The sequence below is a fragment of the Heptranchias perlo genome, chromosome 29, assembly GCF_035084215.1.
Source record: "Heptranchias perlo isolate sHepPer1 chromosome 29, sHepPer1.hap1, whole genome shotgun sequence".
Lineage (NCBI taxonomy): Eukaryota > Metazoa > Chordata > Chondrichthyes > Hexanchiformes > Hexanchidae > Heptranchias > Heptranchias perlo.
In genome coordinates, this window is record NC_090353.1 from 18,735,753 (window position 1) to 18,759,721 (window position 23,969).

The following is a 23,969-nucleotide window of genomic DNA, read 5'->3' on the forward strand; positions in this document are numbered from 1 at the left end:
ACGAACGTTGGAGGAAATGTTTTCGAGTGCGCATGCACCGTCTTTCTCGCGAACTTGCAGGCACCACGTCATTTGAATGATCGCTCTTTTCTATAGGTGACATGGCGGCCCAAGAGTTTAGAGAGATAGCCATGGTTTTGCAAGTCTGTCACCGGGCAGGGGCGACTCTGAGCGATTTGACGGGAACTGAACGGGAACAAATAGGCTGTTGTGTGGTATTGATTGTATTGGACCGGCCACACCGCCGTGCGCATGCGCCGGGAGCAGCTGGGAATTGTCATCACAGGATCGGTTCCCCCGGGGGTGGGGCCGCGTGTGAGGGGCGTCAGGCTGTACCTCAGGACGGTGAGCTGGTTACTCGGGTTTAGTTTGTACCTCATGTTTTAGTGAGTTAATGTTAGATGGGTGCACTCTGTACCACAAGGTTGAGTAGGTTGGAAGGTAGATATCCTCTTCATTGATTGGAGGAATAGGATGTCAAACATCCGTTTGGCCTATGATGTTTGACCACTGTTCATAATCCCATCTGATTTGTTACAGGAATTCCTCTTCAGATATCATTAATATCTTGACAAGAGTTTCGTGGTTACAGTTCAAGCACAAAACCGATTACTAGTAGTGTTTCACGTTCTTTGTTAATGAGAGTAATTATATCAGGGAGTTATTGGTTTAAGTATATGAATAGCTGTCCAATGGTGAATCCAATTACATCGATAGTTGATTATTAATAAAACTCACTTGGGAATCCATTGCACCCTGATAATTTCGCAGACTGAATTATTTTAATTGTTTTGTAATCTCCAGTAGGAAAATATAAATTATACATCACATATTGCATAGGCTGCATATTTTGATGTAACCTTCAAGTTCGCCTTTGTATATGTCATGTATAGTTTTGAAGAAATTTCCAATTTGAGATGGTTTATTTGTTTTTTTAATGTTTAGCTAAAGGGTACAATGATTGTCTCTCTGTGTCTAACCCGAGACAAGAGGGTATTAAGTTCTCGAACTAAAGTTTGAAGGTTCTTATCCAAGTTTGAGTTTGGTGCATTTGCTGGAAGCTGGAAACATGTGCGTCTAACTTTGCCTGTTTGGGCAGAGGCAGTGCTCTTTCATTTAGGAAAATAAGCTCTGATGCTTCTGTATAAAACTCCCTTCCTGGTCTATCAGAGGAGTAATTGAAATATATTATTGGCGAGCTGAAATGTCTTCGTTTCCAAAAAGTGGAGACAATTACTCCCAGATCAAGGATCTTCAGACGCAGGGGAGGCTTTCTAATTTCTGTTATCATCAAAACAGATGTGTCATTTGAGATAGTTATCCTGCTGATAGACTGCCTAGTCAAGATATGTTTTTAACAGACAGCTGTTTGATATAAGGTGAATTTTTTTTACACCAAAAGGAATTCAATTTCAACAGAAAGCTCTTGGATCTCAAAGCATAGATGGTGACAATTTGTTGGTTATCCCTAAAAGCTGCTAATAACTGCCAAACTTTCCAAGTGATCATATAGCACATCCCATATAATGCTTTCCAACATCTACCTATGATTGAAATCAAATTCACAGGCCTGTAATTTCTTCCCTTAAGTAATGGGACCACATGAGTCATCCTCCAATATTAACGGCAGCTAACGTGGACCTCAAGTGAACTGTTGCATAGAATCATAGAAAGTTGCAGCACAGAAGGAGGCCATTCAGCCCATCATGTCCATGTCATATATGAATCAGTTTACATATGATTTCCTCCCTGAGCACCTTGGGATAAATGGTATCCGGTCTGGCAGCATTGTCAGTTCGTGGTTACTTTTAATGAAGAAATTTTCCTGTAATAGTGGGGCTATGGCATCATCTGAAATTGAAGCTTATAAGGATAAGTATAGCCATAGATAATCAAACTCTGTGGTTCTGATGGAAGACTCATGTCGAAAGCAAGCAGCTAGTTTTAAATAATGGAGGAATAAGGATAAATAGATATTTTTGAGTTTCACTCAATTAACATAGGGGGCTACAGAGAAATTTTGCACTGCTTTCCCTCAGGCTATAAAATAGGTGAAGTAGATTGCGTGTAATACGGAAGGATTGGCTGAATGGTGTTTTCTCATGGCATTTTGGAATATCACCTGGGGCCACCCACTTGCACAAATGGATTTGTATCTAGCATCTGGTTGAAGCTCAGGAAAGCATCACTTTAATTAGTATTTTTCAATTAAAGCTTTTGATTTTCTATTTCCCAGTTTGAGCTTGAAAGGAATGTATCTTGGGCATCCTGCTGGAGCTCCTCTGTCCTTCCTTTACCACTGTACTGTAGTCCATGTGGAGGCAGATACATGTAAATTCAGTGGTGGTTAGATGAACCTCCTGTATAAATTTCATGTTATATACATTGGTTCAGGTTTAATATTACAAAGAGAGTTAGTGAAATATTGCATTTTTTTTAGACCGGAGCAACTGTCGTTATATGTTCTGCTTATTCCACTATCCAAAGGTTAGGAGAAAACAGTACTGTTCACGGCAATCCCAGTGCGCTAATTGGAATAACAAGTGTTTCTCTTCAACCCTCAGGCAATTCTGCATTGATAGATATTGCACATATAAGGTCACACTTCAATTTGTTGTAGTCCTTGATGCTGCGCATGAGAGAAATATCTGGTAATGTCCTAAAAGCATAACAATGCCCTTTGCTTTCCAATTGCATTACACATAATTTAGGTTGACAATTCAGTACAGTACTGAGGGAGTACTGTATTAAGAACATAAGAAATAGGAGCAGGCCATACAACCCCTCGAACCTGCTCCGCCATTCAATAAGATCATGGCTGATCTTCTACCTCAACTCCACTTTCCCACCCTATCCCCATATCCCTTGATTCCCTTAGTGTCCAAAAAATATTAAAGATACCATATTTCAGATGAAATGTTAAATCAAGACCCCATTTTCCTGTTCAGGTGAACATAAAAGATTCCATGGCGCCATTCAAAGAAGAGCAGGGGGTTGTCCCAGTGTCCTGGTCTACATTTCACCCTCAACCACCACCACAAAATAAATTAACTCGTCATTTATTTCATTTGTTGTTTGTGGGACCTTGCTATGCGTAAATTACTTCCTTTGTCAAAAACACAGCTCTTAGCTATCTTGGGAAAGATGCTGGCTCACAGCAAATAGTGACTACCACCTTAGAGTGGCTGGTGATCTGTGTTCTTCAAGCAATTGGGTCAAAGCACTCAGCTGCAAGAAGAATATTGACAACCATGAAGCCTGAGGCCAGGTCTGTGTGACTGCTGTTACAATTGTAAACAATTTTACAACACCAAGTTATAGTCCAGCAATTTTATTTTAAATTCACAAGCTTTCGGAGATTTTCTCCTTCCTCAGGCAAATGTTTCAAGATCTCCTTGAAGCCTACGCATTTATACATATTGAACAATAATACATGGTGTTTACAGACTGCCCCTGCAACTGCCCGTTGCCAAGGCAATCACCGTGTTCAGACAGAGAGGTGTTACCTGCAGAACCTCCGAATACACATTCAACAAAAAAACAAACAGGGAAAAAAAACAGAGAAAAAAAAACACAGAGAGAGGCAGAAACATCCGGAAGGCAGAGAGAGCCAGCAAATGACCCATTATATTAAAAACAGATAACATTTGTTCGCTGGTGGGGTAACGTGTAGCGTGACATGAACCCAAGATCCCGGTTGAGGCCGTCCTCATGGGTGCGGAACTTGGCTATCAATTTCTGCTCGACGATTTTGCGTTGTCGTGTGTCTCGAAGGCCGCCTTGGAGTACGCTTACCCGAAGGTCGGTGGATGAATGTCCATGACTGCTGAAGTGTTCCCCGACTGGGAGGGAACCCTCCTGTTTGGCGATTGTTGCGCGGTGTCCGTTCATCCGTTGTCGCAGCGTCTGCATGGTCTCGCCAATGTACCATGCTCTGGGGCATCCTTTCCTGCAACGTATGAGGTAGACAACGTTGGCTGAGTCACAGGAGTATGAACCATGCACCTGGTGGGTGGTGTCATCTCGTGTGATGGTGGTATCTGTGTCGATGATCTGGCATGTCTTGCAGAGGTTACCGTGGCAGGGTTGTGTGGCGTCGTGGACGCTGTTCTCTTGAAAGCTAGGTAGTTTGCTGCGAACGATGGTCTGTTTGAGGTTGGGTGGCTGTTTAAAGGCGAGTAGTGGAGGTGTGGGGATGGCCATAGCGAGGTGTTTGTCCTCATTGATGACATGTTGAAGGCTGCGGAGAACATGGCGTAGTTTCTCCGCTCCGGGGAAGTACTGGACGACAAAGGGTACTCTGTTGGTTGCGTCCCGTGTTAGTCTCCTGAGGAGGTCTATGCGATTTTTTGCTGTGGCCCGTCGGAACTGTCGATCGATGAGTCGAGCGTCATATCCCGTTCTTACTAGGGCGTCTTTCAGCGTCTGTAGGTGTCCATCGCGTTCCTCCTCGTCTGAGCAGACCCTGTGTATTCGCAGGGCCTGTCCATAGGGGATGGCCTCTTTGACGTGGTTAGGGTGGAAGCTGGAAAAGTGGAGCATCGTGAGGTTGTCCGTGGGCTTGCGGTAGAGTGAGGTGCTGAGGTGCCCGTCTTTGATGGAGATTCGTGTGTCCAAGAAAGAAACTGATTCTGAGGAGTAGTCCATGGTGAGCTTGATGGTGGGATGGAACTTGTTGATGTTATCGTGTAGTCTCTTTAGTGATTCCTTGCCGTGGGTCCATAGAAAGAAAATGTCGTCGATGTATCTGGTGTATAGTGTTGGTTGGAGGTCTTGTGCAGTGAAGAAGTCGTGCTCGAACTTGTGCATGAAAATGTTGGCGTATTGGGGTGCGAATTTGGTCCCCATGGCTGTTCCGTGTGTTTGGGTAAAGAACTGGTTATCGAAGGTGAAGACATTGTGATCCAGGATGAAGCGGATGAGTTGTAGGATGGCTTCCGGAGATTGGCTGTTGTTGGTGTTGAGTATTGATGCTGTCGCAGCGATGCCGTCATCGTGGGGGATACTGGTGTATAGTGCCGAGACGTCCATCGTGGTGAGAAGTGTTCCTGGTTCAACTGGTCCGTGGGTACTGAGTTTTTGTAGGAAGTCTGTAGTGTCACGACAGAAGCTGGGGGTTCCCTGTACGATGGGTTTCAGGATGCCCTCGATGTATCCAGAGAGGTTCTCACACAGGGTTCCGTTGCCTGATACGATGGGACGTCCGGGTGTGTAACCTCTGCAAGACATGCCAGATCATCGACACAGATACCACCATCACACGAGATGACACCACCCACCAGGTGCATGGTTCATACTCCTGTGACTCAGCCAACGTTGTCTACCTCATACGTTGCAGGAAAGGATGCCCCAGAGCATGGTACATTGGCGAGACCATGCAGACGCTGCGACAACGGATGAACGGACACCGCGCAACAATCGCCAAACAGGAGGGTTCCCTCCCAGTCGGGGAACACTTCAGCAGTCATGGACATTCATCCACCGACCTTCGGGTAAGCGTACTCCAAGGCGGCCTTCGAGACACACGACAACGCAAAATCGTCGAGCAGAAATTGATAGCCAAGTTCCGCACCCATGAGGACGGCCTCAACCGGGATCTTGGGTTCATGTCACGCTACACGTTACCCCACCAGCGAACAAATGTTATCTGTTTTTAATATAATGGGTCATTTGCTGGCTCTCTCTGCCTTCCGGATGTTTCTGCCTCTCTCTGTGTTTTTTTTTTCTCTGTTTTTTTTCCCTGTTTGTTTTTTTGTTGAATGTGTATTCGGAGGTTCTGCAGGTAACACCTCTCTGTCTGAACACGGTGATTGCCTTGGCAACGGGCAGTTGCAGGGGCAGTCTGTAAACACCATGTATTATTGTTCAATATGTATAAATGCGTAGGCTTCAAGGAGATCTTGAAACATTTGCCTGAGGAAGGAGAAAATCTCCGAAAGCTTGTGAATTTAAAATAAAATTGCTGGACGATAACTTGGTGTTGTAAAATTGTTTACAATTGTCAACCCCAGTCCATCACCGGCATCTCCACATCATGACTGCTGTTACAGTTCAGGTTCTCTCCAAACCTTTCTTATTCATACTCATATTAAAAGGTACTTCCATATGTAGACCCAAGCCCCCTACAATCCAAAATATAATCTTGTGTGTGTAGTCAATGGGATAGCATGTCTCAGTCTGGGTTCAATGCACCCTTATATCACTGGGGTATTTACTGGAAATGGTACAGGTTTTTCACTATAAACTCTTGACCTTTCCAATAGGTAGAGAAACACTGCATTAACATACTCCTATGTTCTGGCTGAACTATGACTCAAATTTATTTCAAGAAAGACATACAAAAGCAAAATTAAGCCATCAGGTAAACAGCAATACAGTGCTTAACTTACACTGACACTTCAATAAAGTATTTGGGTTCTTAGAGCCCTTTTCAGAGTCCTCAAAGTGAATTTTTAAAAAACTTTTATTATGCAGGGCATGCTTCAGAATCAATGAAGTTTATCTCACTTTGGTGCTGTGGAAGCACAATTGAAGCTGCTGAACTGAAGAACAGGGAGAGCTAGCATAAAATACACTTCTAGGCAGTTAATCACACTTCAGATCAAAGGAGATCTTTCACAATAAGAAGTTGCCTGTAATGAAAATGCAGATCTTTTCTCAACAGGTAACTAATTAATATTATTTCTGTAATCAATGGATTGGGTGAGGAAAGTACCCCCTCGCAATCCGACAAGTTGTTTTCTAGTTCCTGAAACAAATCCTATTGGAATTTTTCTCTGGCATGACACTCCCCTTTAATGACTGTGGCAGTCACAGACTATTAACTCCCTTCTGTCCCTAGCCAGTATTGCATATTTGCTCTACCCACAGGCACACATGACAAAGGACAATGGAAATCCAATTAGCCATAGCTCCATTTTAAAATCCCACTACATTGGTCTAGTTACAATTTTACATGAACCAGATATGATTCAGAAAAAAATTATAACACCACCCATATCTGTTACAATGGTTAAAGGGCTGGAGTTGATGGCAGATGATGTGACTATTGATTGCCTTTCCTCTACAGTTGAAATAATAACAGACATGCTGGAGCTTGTTAGTTGCATATCTGTTAAGCAGGATCCTGTTAAGGTAACTGCACTGGGAGAAGAGCTGTTAGGTGAAAACAGTGGGTCTTTAAAGTGGTACTTGTAGCCTCTGCAGCAATTAGGAGTGGTTGATAAGATACTTTATTACACAGCACATGAGGAGGATGCCCGGAGGATCATTAGGGAGTTGTGTTCATTGGTAAGAGCACAAGATGACAAAATGATTGCAAATTGTCTTCCTGTTGGATAAAGTCTGTCATAAGTCATGGTCCAAAGGGTTCATCTGGGCTAGTGCCAATGACTGACAAGACTGATACTCTTCAAAAGACCTGTGAGAACATTCTTGTCATCTGGAGACAGCGCCATATGGAGTTGGCATCTGGTCCAACAGGTTGTCATAAGCTTCTGTATGGTGTTTGGAAAAACAATGGAGTTTGTGGTACAGATAGAATGCCTTAATGAACCATTTTTTTGTGAGCAAGTGGATGCCACACTACATTAACTTCCTAATCCAAGGACAATTAGGGATGGGCAATAAATGCTGGCCTCACCAGCGACGCCCACATCCCATGAACGAATAAAAAAAATATTGGTAGGATGGCAGGCTTTGATGGTATTTAAGCCGAATGACTGAATACTGCTCTAGGGGAAGGGATAACAACAATGCGGTTGGAGAACAGCGTCAGAAACCGCTGATTCAGCTTGGAGCAACTCTTCTGAGGTGGGTGAATTGGACCATGTTTGAGACATGGATATCTTCAATGTTCCAGAGCACAGTAGTAGTTTCTACCCATAAGAGGCAATCCTAATCATCCTGGAAAAGAGGGGAGGAAGCTAGAAGTGCTCATCCCTTATCCCTGAGGAAACCCCTGGTGCAGGACAAACAGGGCGGAGACCAGTTGTAACTGGGTCCTGCCTCATTGCAAATGTTACACCCTTGTTCAAAAAAGGGTGCAAGGATAAACCCAGCAACTATAGGCTAGTCAGTTTAACCTCAGTGGTGGGGAAACTTTTAGAAATGATAATCTAGGATAGAATTAACAGTCACTTGGACGAGTGTGGATTGATTAGGGAAAGCCAGCACAGATTTGTTAAAGGCAAATCATGTTTAACTAACCTGATAGAGTTTTTTGGTGAGGTAACAGGGTAGATGAGGGCAATGCAGTTGATGTGTTGTATATGCTTATCATCAAGATTGTGGCCTATGGAATAAAGAGGGCAATAGCAACATGGATACCAAATTGGCTAAGGGACAGGAAACAGAGTAGTGGTGAACAGTTGTTTTTCAGACTGGAGGGAGGTGTACAGTGGTGCTCCCCAGGGGTCAATGCTGGGACCATTGCTTTTCTTGATATATATTAATGACTTGGACTTGGGTGTGCAGGGCACAATTTCAAAATTTGCAGATGACACAAACTTGGAAGGGTAATAAACAGTGAGGAGTATAGTGATTGACTTCAAGTGGATGGTGGCATGGACGGACACATAGCAAATGAAATTTAAGGCAGAAAAATGCGAAGTGATACATTTCGGTAGGAAGAACGAGGAGAGGCAATACAAACTAGAGGGCACAACTCTTTTTTTACACAGCGAGTGGTTTGGATCTGGAATGCACTGCCCGAGGAGGGTGGTGGAGGCAGATTCAATTATAGCCTTCAAAAGGAAACTGGAAAAGTACTTGAAAGCAAAAAAAATTGCAGGGTTACGGGGATAGGGCAGGAGAGTGGGGCTAGCTGGATTGCTTTTGCATAGAGCTGGCGCGGACTGGATGGGCCGAATGGCCTCCTTTCTATGATTCTATTCAGCCTCGGCCCACCCCATAGCTCCCCCTCCTGCAGTGGGCCGGGAGCCCAGAGGCCACAGTACTTTAGTGTGGCGAATGTGGAGTCCATTGACATGGGAAAGGCCACTTTCCATATAGCAGCCGGTTGTAAAGCGATCGACTGCTGTAAGGAAGGCAGTCTTGCTGGAAAAAGAACCCATTCTTCTTTCTTTCATCTTCAGCTGGACCTGCCAGCATTGGTCAGAAGCAGCTGCCCAACACCGCTATTTCCACCCCTTCCACCAGTGGGTGCTCTAAGTGCAGTAAGCTGCACTACTACAGGCGCAGGTGCCCATCCACTTTATTTAAATAGCCTGACCCCAGGAATTTTGATGGGATCAGGCATGTAAATGTTTGGCAGAGAAGAAGTTCTGCTGCACCATTGTTATGGCAGCAGAGTGGGATTGCGGATTTCCAGCACCAATGATTTTGACCAATCTCCACCTCGCCCTACGTATGTCCCTGACAACTTAGCATGTAGACTAAACAATTGTAAGACCACCAGTATTGCAACCAAATCTTGATGTGGGGTTGTGCTAAATTATATGACGCAGTAAATTACGTGAGGCTTCTGAGGTGATGGTTGGCAGTGAGTTTATGGATTAGTGGCATTTAGGGTCTGTAATTTTGGTGTCAGCTGTGGCTTTGTGGTAGCATTCTTGCCTCTGAGTCAGAAGGTTGTGGGTTTAAGTCCCACTTCAGAGACTTGAACACAAAATCTAGGCTGGCACTCCAATGCAATATTGAGGGAGTGCTGCATTGTTGGAGGTGCTGTCTTTCGGCTGAGATGTTAATCAAGGCCCCTGTCTGCTTTCTCAGGTGAGCGTAAAAGTTCCCATAGCACTATCTTGAAAAAGAGCAGGGGAGTTCGCCCCGATGTTCTGGGCAATATTCATCCCTCAACCAACATCACCGTGGGACCTTGCTGTGTGCAAATTGGCTACCACGTTTCCTACATTACAACGGTGAGTACACTTCAAAAAGTACTTCATTGGCTGTAAAGCACTTTGGGATGTCCTGAGGTCATGAAAAGGCGCTATATAAATGCAAATTATTTGTTTTTTTTCAAATGGAAGTCTCATTTTGTTCCCATTTCCTGGTCTGTGTATTAATTTTGGTAATAAGGGTGGGAGATCTGTCCCCAGCTTCTACCTAATTGCTACGAGGTGTGCATAAACCAGTGCTGACTTTTACTTCCCCCCCCCCCCCCCCCCCCCGCTTCATGTGTGGAGGCTGAGTTAAAACGTAGTAACGTGGAGGATCATGGCACAGATCCACATCCCAGTGCTGTGGTGTTGCAAATTAGTGTTTCAAGGCTTTATGCTACTACATGGACCTAACTAAATCTGCAATTAATTCAGAGAACTATAAAGACTCCTTCATTTGCTCTTCACGTGGCATAACACAAAACTTGATTCACTCAGATGTACTATTGTCAGATGCTTTCCTGTCAAGCCAGTCAGTTCATAGTCATATACTACAGTATATAACATTTCTCCTCATTTAACATTTTGAGCTAGATTGGTTTCAGATGTTTCCATTATCTCATTTAATCGTAGAAATAATAATCACAGCATCTGAATATTGGAACATATTTATTAACTGGTTCACTCAAGTAAGATTGAGCAATTGAAGATCGAGGACAATGAGCAATACATAATATTTTCCAGCAGGGAGTGCTAAAACATTATATATTTTCTCCAGTAGCCAGAAACATAGTACAGTCTAGTGTTATGTCAATGAAAATTTGACTTTGTAAATAAAGATATTTTTGAAAGTATTAGCAGCATCTATAGACTTAATACAGTGTTTGCAGGATTCGAAAAATCTTTCTTTGTGTTTTTGAGCAGTTGTAGGAAGAAGGGTGCACTAAAGAGAAATGCTGTATAGACAAAAAGAAAGAATTACATAGAATTTACAGCACAGAAACCGTCCATGCAGCCCAACTGGTCTATGCCGGTGTTTATGCTCCACAGGAGCCTCCTCTCACCTTTCGTCATCTAACCCCATCAACATATCCTTCTATTCCTTTCTCCCTCATGTACTTATCTCGCTTTCCTTAAAGGCATCTATGCTATTCGCCGCAACTACTCCATGTGATAACAAGTTCCACATTCTAACCACTCTCTGGGTAAAGAAGTTTCTCCTGAATTCATTATTGGATTTATTAGTGACTATCTTCTATTTTTGGCCCCTAGTTTTGGCCTGTCCCACAAGTGGAAACATCTCTACGTCTACTCTATCGAACCGCTTCATAATTTTAAAGACCTCTATTAGGTTACCCCTCAGCCTTCTCTTTTCTAGAGAAAAGAGCCCCAGCCTGTTCAGTCTTTCCTGATAGTTATAACTCTCAGTTCTAATATCATCCTTTTAGATCTTTTTTGCACTTTCTCCACTGCCTCTATATTCTTTTTGTAATATGACGACCAGAACTGTACACAGTACTCTTAAGTGTGGTCTAACCAAGGTTCTATATAAGATTAACATAAATTCCCTGCTTTTTAATTCTATTCCTCTAGAAATGAACCCCAATACTTTGTTTGCATTTTTATAGCCTCGTTAGCATGCATTTTTACTTTTAATAATTTGTGAATGTGTACCCCTAGATCCCATTGCTCCTCTACCTTTTTTAGTATTTTCTAAGGAGTATGTGGCCCCCTTATTCCTCCTACCAAATGCACCACCTCACACTGATCTATATTGAAATTAATTTGCCATTTATATGCCCATTCTGCCCCATTTTAAAATTTTCATACTTATCTTCAAATCCCTCCATGGCTTCGCCCCTCCCTATCTCTGTAACCTCTTCCAATCTTTCAAACCTCCACAATCTCTGCTTCTGGTCCTTGCACATCCCCGATTTTCATCGCTCCATTTTTTGGAGCCGTGCCTTCAGCTGCCTAGGCCCTAAATTCTGGAATTCCCTCCCTAAATCCCTCTCTCCTTTAAGACGCTCCTAAAAACCTACCTCTTTGACCAAGCTTTTGGTCACCTGTCCTAATATCTCCTTATGTGGCTTGGTGTAAAAATTTATTTGATAATGCTCCTGTGAAGCACCTTGGGACATTTTACTACGTTAAAGGAGCTATATAAATGCAAGTTGTTGTTGTTGTCATCTTGTATTTTCTCGCAATCTTCCTCAGTATTAACTATACCCCCCAATTTGGTGTCATCCGCAAATTTTGAAATTGTACTTCTAAAGTCAAAATCGTTTATGTAAACGGTGAACAACACCGATGTGGTCCCAGCACTGATCTTCGTGGAACACCACTTCCCATCTTCTGGCAGTCTGAGTAAACTACATTTAATCCCTACTCTCCGTTTTCTGTTTTGTAGTCAGCTTGCTATCCATTCTGCTACTTGTCCCCTGACTCCACATGCTCTGACTTTAGTCATGAGTCTACTATGCCTTTTGAAAATCCAAGTATATTACATCGACTGCATTACCCTTGTCTAGTCTTTCTGTTACTTCTTCAAAGAATTCAATAAGGTTGATCAAGTATGAGTCCGTTTTGGTATCCATGTTGATTTCTTTAGTACATTTTTGGTTTCTAAATGTTTTTCTGTTACACCTTTGAGTAAAGATTCCATTATCTTTCCTACCACTGACATTAAGCTAACGTTAAGAAGAAATAGCTTGCATTTATATAACCTTTCACAACCTCAGGAGGTCCCAAAGCACTTTACAGCTGATGAAGTACCTTTGAAGTGTAGTCACTGTTGTAATGTAGGAAAATAGAATTATTTATTTTTAATCTGAGTAAGTTTAGGCTAACCAAGGAGATAACTGCAGAGTTTGGACAAATGCATGACTGGTGGGGAGGGGGTGTTCCGTGGAGATTACTGCCAAGGCCATCTCTCTCCACTGTTCCTAGACAGATGATTTATCATTTGAATGCCCCCGACCGGGCATCCTTCCATATCCTCATTCCTTGTAGCAAAACCTTGATTGCATGCTTTGAAGATTTAGGGACTCAGCACGCGGAAGCTACTTTCTGTGACATTCTGTGGATGGTTTCTCCTCCCTGGAATTAACAATTCACAAGGATGCTTTAAGCTGCAGTAGGCATTTGCCACACTCCTTACGGATGAATTCCCAATCACAATAGTTCTGGGAGCCTGCCTAAAATATTTAAATGAAGCTGACTCCAGAAAATTCATCAGGGTCAGTACCAAGTCCATCAGGTGGATGAAAGTCTCTTAACACCACACTTTCACTAGCTATCATTCAAGATAGGAAGTTCTAGCACAGGATGTGTGTAAGAGAGAAAAGTCTCCTCCAAATGGATTACTATTTCCACTGCAGTATTGTGTAGGCTTCAACAGGCCACAAGATCTTGGAAACTTTGGCAGGATAGTACTGGACATCCCTGACATGTCCAGGTACCAGTAGCACTGCTTGAAAATGGCTAATATGTTCTCAATAATGGCCCTATTGGAGGCCTCATTATTTCTCTTCTCAGGTGCTGGGATGTCACAAAGGAGTTATCAGCCAAGGTAATGGTGGGTAACCTTAATCCCCTAGGAGCCAGCTCTTCAGTTGCTAAGAATCTGCAAACAGGAGTGGAATAGAGGGTGGCACAGGATTTGGACATGATGAACGCAGTCTGCATATTTGGCAGTGACTTGCATGATGCACTGACAATGGTCGTTGATGGCAACACATTTATGGAGTAATAACCCTTCTGATTCATATAGGAGACACTCCTGGCAGGAAAAGCATGGGTATCATTTTTTTTATTCGTTCATGGGATGAGAGCGTCGCTGGTGAGGCCGGCATTTATTGCCCATCCCTAATTGCCCTTGAGAAGGTGGTGGCGAGCCGCCTTCTTGAACCGCTGCAGTCTGTGCGGTGACGGTTCTCCCACAGTGCTGTTAGGAAGGGAGTTCCAGGATTTTGACCCAGCGACGATGAAGGAACGGCGATACATTTCCAAGTCGGGATGGTGTGAGACTTGGAGGGGAACGTGCAGGTGGTGTTGTTCCCATAATTTGTCCTGGATGGTGTCAAGCTTCTTGAGTGTTGTTGGAGCTGCACTCATCCAAGCAAGTGGATGAGTATTCCATCACACTCCTGACTTGTGCCTTGTAGATGGTGGAAAGGCTTTGGGGAGTCAGGAGGTGAGTCACTCGCCACAGAATACCCAGCCTCTGACCTGCTCTTGTAGCCACAGTATTTATATGGCTGGTCCAGTTAAGTTTCTGGTCAAGATATGACCCCATGTATTTTGGGAAATCTTGCCATTCGGAAAAAGCCAAGTGCTCAGGCCTGTATTTCTCTGGGCTCTACGAGGACCTTCAGTTCACAGTTTTTGCAGTTTTTCGCTTTTTAATTAATGTGAATTAATGTTCACTCGTGAATAAGACATTCATCACTTGCTTCACCTATGCACTGCATATTAACTGATATTGCTACTCTGAACTGCCCTGGAGTGTGCTTGAAGGTTCTGCTCCAACAGGTTGCACAGTTCTTGTACCATCTCCCTGCTGAACCATAGCCTTCAAAGGCATTGTGTCTCTGAAAGATTTAGAAAAGTCTTTTGGGGCCAATGGAGACAACCTACACGGTGAGTAGGTGCCCTCCTCCTCCTATGATGTCTGACCTCCCTGACATCCAAAATAGCCTCCTGCTCACCTTGATCCCCTTCCTCCAATGGGCCAAATGTAATGTAATACCAAATGGCATCTGCATTGTGGAGAAAAAGATGGATCCATTCAAGCACTCCCAAGAAGCTTAAAATATCCTCACACATTGCATCCTTACTGGAACAGCAAACTTCAAAAAGATAGGCAAACCATTGTCCATAATTCAATGTTTGACCAGTTTACAAAATTGCAGCCTGATTCTTTAACTACAAATGCAGCATTCTATGTCCCATTACCCAGTTTATATGAGTGTGACCTGCCCCTAATTTGTGAACATTGGAAAGAGAAAAAAGCTGGTTGCAAGTCACTGTGATGTCACTTGACTCCAAATTTTCACCAAGGAAACGGGCCCCCAGCATGGTACAATCAGAAGTCGAGAACGAATGTATTCGAGGTGGAGATTCAGCATAACAGGTCTGCACCTCAATTTAAAGGCGGCCTGCACCTCTTAAAGAGAAGATGCACTTCTCCAATGCTGTTCCTTGCAAAACTTTTCTTTGACAATTCTGGAGAAGATGACTACACCCAGGGCCCACAAGTTCTCAGATGGTGATGTGAGGTGCTGGTGGCGAATGTAGGAGCAAGGAAGGAGGTACTTTTCCTCATAGATGGCCACGGGGTGCCCAGGCAAATAGCTCAGCAGCAGTGGTGAAAGATGATGGAGAATGTCAGTACTAGAAGCATTGTTCCCAGGACATGGAAGCAATGCCGCAATAAATTTAATGACCTGACCAGAGCTGCTAAGGTAAGAGTCCCATTCACATCTCTCTTACTCTCTGCACAGCTCAGCACCACTCTACTGCAGGCCCAGCACTTCCATGCCTTCCCTCTCACGCTTCGCATCCCTCTCCTCCAATCATAACAGCATCCTTACTGCAGTACTCAAGCTGTGGCCTATCCAATGTTTTATACAGTTATAGCATAACCTCCCTGCTCTTATATTCTATGCCTCGGCTAATAAAGGAAAATATCCCATATGCCTTTTTAACCACCTTATCGACCTGTCCTGCTCATCCTTTTGCATGCACTTGCACCCTCAGCATATAATACTGCTCTCCCAACTGCTGCTCCCTCTTCTCCACACTTGTTGCTTCTTTCTATCAGTATACTAAGTTGCCACATATATCTTCACAACCCTTCAACAGGGCACACACTAACCCAATCCCACTCTTCTTGCAGGACAAGCTCACGCACTGCAAGAGGGAGATGAGCAGAACAGGAGGAGCATCCGCAGTCTCACAAGTGCTCATGCCAATGGAGGAGGTCAGTGTACAAAGTTACAGAGTGTATGTAATATGTTTGACGTTTGACGCTTATCGTCATTTCTGATCATTTTTATTTGCTGGCTTTAATAAGTGCTTTTCCAGCTGCTGAAGGTGGGAGCTACAGTATTGACCCGTTTCTTTACTTCCTCCAGGGATGGCACGCCTTCTGATTACAGCAAAGCATTGAGAAAACATAGCCATCATCTTCAGCTGCCATCACACCACTGACTTCATCCCCCTCCCTGGCCATTGTCTCAGGCAGAACCAAACTGTTTGCAACCTCGGTATCCTATTTGACCTTGATTTGAGCTTTGGACCTTATATTCTCTCCATCACAAAGACCGCTTACTTCCACCTGCATAATATTGTAAACAATTTTACAACACCAAGTTATAGTCCAACGATTTTTATTTGAAATCTACGAGCTTTCGGAGGCTTCCTCCTTCCTCAGGTAAATGTCAGGAGCTCCTTGAAGCCTACGCATTTATACATCACAGAACAATACATGGTGTTTACAGACTGCCCCTGCAACTGCCCGTTGCCAAGGCAATCACCGTGTTCAGACAGAGAGGTGTCACCTACAGAACCCCCGAATACACATTCAACAAAAAAACAAACAGGAAAAAAAAAGAGAGAGAGAGGCAGAAACATCCGGAAGGCAGAGAAAGCCAGCAAATGACCCATTATATTAAAAACAGATAGCTTTTGTTCGCTGGTGGGGTAACGTGTAGCGTGACATGAACCCAAGATCCCGGTTGAGGCCGTCCTCATGGGTGCGGAACTTGGCTATCAATTTCTGCTCGACGATTTTGCGTTGTCGTGTGTCTCGAAGGCCGCCTTGGAGAACGCTTACCCGAAGATCGGTGGCTGAATGTCCCTGACTGCTGAAGTGTTCCCCAACTGGGAGGGAACCCTCCTGTCTGGCGATTGTTGCGCGGTGTCCGTTCATCCGTTGTCGCAGTGTCTGCATGGTCTCGCCAATGTACCATGCTCCGGGGCATCCTTTCCTGCAGCGTATGAGGTAGACAACGTTGGCCGAGTCACAGGAGTATGAACCATGTACCTGGTGGGTGGTGTCCTCTCGTGTGATGGTGGTATCTGTATCGATGATCTGGCATGTCTTGCAGAGGTTACCGTGGCAGGGTTGTGTGGTGTCGTGGACGCTGTTCTCCTGAAAGCTGGGTAATTTGCTGCGAACGATAGTCTGTTTGAGTTGGGTGGCTGTTTAAAGGCGAGTAGTGGAGGTGTGGGGATGGCCATAGCGAGGTGTTCGTCGTCATTGATGACATGTTGAAGGCTGCGGAGAACATGGCGTAGTTTCTCCGCTCCGGGGAAGTACTGGACGACGAAGGGTACTCTGTTGGTTGCGTCCTGTGTTAGTCTTCTGAGGAGGTATATGCGATTTTTCGCTGTGGCCCGTCGGAACTGTCGATCGATGAGTCGAGCGTCATATCCCGTTCTTACCAGGGCGTCTTTCAGAGTCTGTAGGTGTCCATCCCGTTCCTCCTCGTCTGAGCAGACCCTGTGTATTCGCAGGGCCTGTCCACAGGGGATGGCCTCTTTGACGTGGTTCGGGTGGAAGCTGGAAAAGTGGAGCATCGTGAGGTTGTCCGTGGGCTTGCGGTAGAGTGAGGTGCTGAGGTGCCCGTCTTTGATGGAGATTCGTGTGTCCGTCTTTGATGGAGATTCGTGTGTCCGCAGCCTTCAACATGACATCAATGACGACGAACACCTCTCTATGGCCATCCCCACACCTCCACTACTCGCCTTTAAACAGCCACCCAACCTCAAACAGACTATCGTTCGCAGCAAATTACCCAGCTTTCAGGAGAACAGCGTCCACGACACCACACAACCCTGCCACGGTAACCTCTGCAAGACATGCCAGATCATCGATACAGATACCACCATCACACGAGAGGACACCACCCACCAGGTACATGGTTCATACTCCTGTGACTCGGCCAACGTTGTCTACTTCATACGCTGCAGGAAAGGATGCCCCGGAGCATGGTACATTGGCGAGACCATGCAGACACTGCGACAACGGATGAACGGACACCGCGCAACAATCGCCAGACAGGAGGGTTCCCTCCCAGTTGGGGAACACTTCAGCAGTCAGGGACATTCAGCCACCGATCTTCGGGTAAGCGTTCTCCAAGGCGGCCTTCGAGACACACGACAACGCAAAATCGCCGAGCAGAAATTGATAGCCAAGTTCCGCACCCATGAGGACGGCCTCAACCGGGATCTTGGGTTCATGTCACGCTACACGTTACCCCACCAGCGAACAAAAGCTATCATTTTAATATAATGGGTCATTTGCTGGCTTTCTCTGCCTTCCGGATGTTTCTGCCTCTCTCTCTTTTTTTTTCCTGTTTGTTTTTTTGTTGAATGTGTATTCGGGGGTTCTGTAGGTGACACCTCTCTGTCTGAACACGGTGATTGCCTTGGCAACGGGCAGTTGCAGGGGCAGTCTGTAAACACCATGTATTGTTCTGTGATGTATAAATGCGTAGGCTTCAAGGAGCTCCTGACATTTACCTGAGGAAGGAGGAAGCCTCCGAAAGCTCGTAGATTTCAAATAAAAATCGTTGGACTATAACTTGGTGTTGTAAAATTGTTTACAATTGTCAACCCCAGTCCATCACCGGCATCTCCACATCATGGCTGCATAATATTGCCAGCTTTCAACCTTACTCAATCCATTAGCTGCTAAATCTCTCATCTGTGTCTTTATCATTTCCACATTCCACTATTCAAATGTTCTTCTGGCTGGCTTTTCGCCAGCCTCCATAAACTTCAGCTCATCCAAAAGACTGCTGCCTGTATCCTATCTCGCACCAAGTCCTGCTGACCCATCCCCCTTGTCCTTGCAACCTACATTGGTGCCTGGTCCCCCAGTGCCTCAAATTTAAAATCCCTCAATGGCCTCTTACCCTCCCTATCATTGTAGCTTCCAACAGCACTACAATCCCTCCCAAGTTCTCCGTTCCTCTTACTCCAACCTCTAGTGTAACCTCCCTATCACCCCACCATTGGTGGCCAGGCCTTCAGCTGCCTAGGTCCCACACTTTAGGATTCCTGCCCTAAACCCATCTGTCTGTCCACCTCACTCTCCTTCCTTAATGCCCATCTCTTTGGCCAAGTTTTTGATCACTCCCCCTAATATTTCCTGGTTGAATGTCCAGTACTATAACCATTATACCGTAGCTTCTGATACTAGGGAACAGCCTTGTTACATTTCTCTGCACTATTTTCAAGGCTTGGATGTTTCACCTGTGCTTCAGTGATCAGAAATGAATGCAGTTATCAAGGTAGGGCTGACCAGAGCACTACACGGCTTCAGCATGGTGGCCTCAGACATACTGTACCGATTTGGCATCATAGCTCAGCATTCTGTTTGTTCTGTGGATTTTTGTTCCGCAGTGTCTGGGCATGGTTAGTGTTGAGTCTATCATCATTCACAAATTTATTTTAGCCTCCCTCTGAGCCAGTTCATGCTATCCCCTTGTGCCTCATAAGTTTAATTGTAAACAATTTTACAACACCAAGTTATAGTCCAGCAATTTTATTTTAAATTCACAAGCTTTCGGAGGCTACCTCCTTCCTCAGGTGAACGATGTGGAAATAAGTTTGTATGACCATGCAAACTAATCCAAATGAATTCCCTAATGCTAAGACTAAGTGCATTAGCTAGCTCTAAGGTTTCTCAGCCGACTCCTTGGGATTGGCAGGCTCTGAATTTATGGTAACAATGTCAAGTACAGTTCTGGTTGTTTGGCCCAGATGCAGACATATGTGATGGTTGAGCATGGCATCAATATGAGAGCCAGCCACCTGTTCGTGGGATTCTTCACGCATACTACTGCTTGCGGCCAAGTTCTCACGTAGGCCACTGATCTGTGTGAGCATAATCACTGACCTTCGATGTGTTTTTGAAATGCGTCCTTCATATTTGCAACCATCCATTTCCTGAGTGACTGGAAGCTAGCCATGACTGCTTTCTGGAACATGGTCGCTTTGCTTCTATCATAACAGTGTGAGGATTTATGAGATATACTTCTGCTGTATGGCCTGGGTTGCTGGAGTCTCCACTCAGATGTCACCAATGTTGTCAATGTGCAGGCAACCATTTCTTCATGACTGTATGTATTTGGGTGGTGGGTTTCTTGGTAGCAGTCATGAGATCCTGCATTGTGTCAGCTTGTGAGGCAAGAGATTTGTGACAATTCTACTGCTCATGCAGGATTATCAGTTTGTTAGCAGACCTTTTGATATCTGAATCTTGAAGTGATGCAGCATAGCCAGTAAATATGCTGGACCTCACACCTGCAACGGTTTGATGTTCTTTTCACAACAGTACGTGCCCTTCCTCAGTTATGCTGGATGCTTTGCACTGTGTTTCCTTCTTAACTTCAAGACCAAAAAGAACCCAGCATGTGTGTCTCTGAGCTGCTGCCTGCTTTGAGTGGTGGAAGTGATGCAAGGTGCTAAGATGTGGGTGCATATTAGGAGGATCTGGGCTGAGGCTCTGAGTCCTCCTGTATTTCAGTGAAAAGAAAATATGTGACATCTTGAGTACATGTCCTCAGCAATCCTATTGTGGTAGGTCTGACAGGACATGCTATGTTAAGTGATATTGTTCTATTACTGTGTGTGCCTGGGTTACTTTTTTATTGGCAGTGTTGCATAAACTGGGTATTACTGTATAATCCTTGACCTGTATACCTCGTGTGGTTAGCCCTCTGCATATCTTTGTGTTCTACGGTGTGGGCTTTACCTGTTTCAAGAGTGTAAGGTCTTAAGCCTGGTTGGACCACAAACTGCAGCTGCTTGAGACGACTGAAAGCTAGCCTCACTAGAAAGAAAAAGAAAAGTGCATTACTCAAGAACACAGACTGCACTGACAATGAATGCATGAAGCAATATGCCTTAGACATTAATGGACAGTGAAGGACTGCTAAGATATAACAGTTGAAAATGAAACAAACATTTCTTGCTTTGCTACCAGGTTGTAAATCAAATGCGCTTAGTCAGTAGCCTTTCTCGTTCCCTTGTATTACTGTGGGAATATAACTTGTTAACTTCTTGCATAAGGTGTGAACAATCTGGCAGATGAGCAAGGATTTGCCTGTACAGCTTTCCAATGGAAGCACTGAAAAGCAAATCCATTGCTCAGTTGCTGGATTGTTCAAAGTTCTAATTTGGGAAGATACTGTCAGTCAGATTAATATTTATTTATCTTTATGCTTTTCTTAAGATTGGACATCTTTCTTCAGACTTCCTGCAATGAACACCAAGTGCCACCAATTTGATCTTCTTGTTTATTTCTTCTCACTTTTGCCTTCTTCTGAACTTACTGGGGGTCGGGATGGGGTCGAGATTTGTTTTCCCCATTTACTGCCTGCTTTGCGGCAGATTCTGGATGGCTGATGGAGGATAATGGGATGGAGAGGCCTAGAGCCATTCCCTACCAGTCCAAACTCCTGTTGTAATTTTCACCAGGTATAGACAGATGTACTCAAATTGCATGGTAATGCTGGAGTCATGTCAGATGTCACATTTTCCATCGTTACCACCTCCTAACAACATTGGACACAAGGAATGCCAGCATATTCCTGCTCTCCTGTGTTGATATGGCGTTTGAGAGGTCCCAATCTGGACTGTGATTAACCACAACCCCACATTTTAAAAATTTTTCAATAATTTGGTGCTTATCTTCAGTTGTCCAGAGGTGGCCGGCCCCAGTCTTTTGCTGCTGGCTCTCTGATGCATCTGGGAATTCTTCCAGGAGTTCAACAAAGTTATGTTAACTGGGCTGACCCTGAAAAACTCAGCAGTGGAGAAGTCAGCCATGTGCAAAGCCCGCCACACTGATTTTCCATCAAAATAGGAAATCTAGCTTGGTGTGACTACAGGATTATGCTCAGTTGTGATGCCAGTCGGATCCAATTTTGGAGAGCAGCTTGCATCTTTGAAACCATCACCTTTTGTTTCTTAAAAAAAAGTATAGCTGGATGAATATCAGATTACAAACAGCATTCACAGAATAGAACAAATACTGATGATCACAAACCTTATGGAACTACATATATGGATTCGCTGCTCTGTACCTTCTGACCCTCTAATAATAAATATTTCTTCTGCCCCCTGAGAACCACTGCACTGTGTCTCACCCAATTGTTGTTTGTCACTCTGATCATCTGACAATCCCATTATGTCAGTGCTCACAGCAAGTGGTGGTGAGCAGTGTGTTCTGGTAAACTGTCATGCTCTTCAAGGTCTTGCTGTATACCATTCTCTTCTGCATTTGAGAGCAGAGGTGACATTTATAAGTATATAGTGGCACTTGTGCTTTTCACTTCTGTACTGCAACACCTTTACAAATTTGTTGTGCTATATCATACCGGATGGTATTTCTTATTTTAACTACAAATTGGGTCGCCTATATTTTGTACCTGCCATTTGTTCTGTGTAACCTCATACTCCTGCAGTAATGTGCCTGTGATGGGGTAAGTTGCAATCAATCTATCCTCTGCTCAAAAGGTGTCAGTGACTTCTACTTATGACATCCCTTGGGTCTGTTCATACATAAGGACTGTGAGCCATTTTTACCCATAAAAATAGCAGCAGTATACATTGAGACATGCTAACTTCAGATATATTGATGCCATTCTTCACTGCGTACCCTGTACTGTTATGTTATATGTAATGAATGAGTGCACTACTTCTAATTACTATATCTTCCTTGTAACCTATTTCATCAATTAGGTCTATGTGAATTCCTCACTTTAAATTGATAATGTAATTAATATTTGCCTTTTTGTTTCATATACATACAAGTCCCTGCTGTACATACAAAGGCAACCAGTTCTTCACCATGCTAACTTATCTGTAATGTTCACTGACCTCTGTGTGATGGAACATCTTCCTTATTTCTTTCCAAGTTCTCCTTGTGGCCAATTTTGCATTCATATTTTCCGCACAACTTTTCTTGTTTTTTTTCTTCCTGATTGTTTTGAATAGAACCCATCCAGTGAATATTCACGACCCCTAGCAGTGAAGCATATTCCATCTGCAATGCTCAGCCATTGTGTTAACCAGCTACTTTCCTTAGACATGAAAGATTTTCACAATATTTATCTTAAGCAGCTCATGAGATGCTGCAGATATAGGAAAGGCTTGTTACTGCTGCTGTTGTTGGATGCATTGTGTGCATTCACTATGCCCCAATGACATGCCAACAATGCCCATTAAAAAAAGCTGACTATGTTCTTTAATAAAGAAAGGTATATGGCGGAGGAAAGTATGACTGTCGAGCTCACTGATGGTCTGTTGGGCTCAGTTCCATTTTTTTTGACTCAGTCTTAGTCTGTCCGGCTTATTCCTGATTTATCAGTCTTCAACTCTGCCCATAAGCTGTATTCCTGTCTATTATGTTCTGTTGATCTGATTCAATATTTGTTCTTTCAGGTTTGCTGTGGGTAATCTATGTTCAATACCATGGTTTAGCACAAAGCTGGTGATGCGGTGAAGCTGGATATAGTTGTATTTCTGTTTTGAGATTCTGAAGGTACATTTCTGTCGAGTGACATGGTGCTAAAAATGTTTCAACAGGATTATTTTTGGCCTTCTTGTGCTGAACGTTTGACAGCAGCCAGTGTGTTAATCACATGTGGGAGGGTTCTGAATTTTTTCATCTGCTGAACTCATCCTCAAAGGGAATTAGTCCACATGGGAAACAAATTATCTTATTGGCTAAAAAAAAGGTCAAAATTCCTCAGATCAGATGTTCAGAAAAGAAAATGAGAATTATTTATCAAAAGAAGGAATGAGAGAGGACATGCTGACATTGCTGGTGACAGCATTCACCCAGAGTGCATGACTAAAAATTATTCGAACATTACATTCATACACAAACTGACATTACATTAACGCACACACACACATTATGGGTTCCACTATACTGCTCGAAATTGGACGGTATAGTGGCAGAAAATTAAGACAAAGGGGGTGGGGAGACATTCTGTTAACATTACGTTCCCTGCCACTGTTGCCAGCCACCATCCTCCACCCCCACATCCCCAGCAGGGAAGTTAGCCAGCCACCCCTTGTCCATCCTGCCATGAGTAAATGATGGTG

General features: G+C 44.0%; 1 protein-coding gene and 1 long non-coding RNA gene across 2 annotated transcripts in view; one reads left to right on the forward strand and one right to left on the reverse strand.

Moving 5' to 3' along the window:
* The window catches only part of LOC137299471 (ran-binding protein 3-like), a 303,210-nt gene that overhangs the window by 110,891 nt on the left and 168,350 nt on the right, over positions 1-23,969 (reverse strand). The window lies entirely within an intron of this gene.
* On the forward strand, positions 40-22,587 carry LOC137299470 (uncharacterized). Its single transcript, XR_010957907.1, has 4 exons — positions 40-345; positions 15,739-15,822; positions 15,977-16,108; positions 20,569-22,587. It is a non-coding gene; the product is annotated as an uncharacterized lncRNA (long non-coding RNA).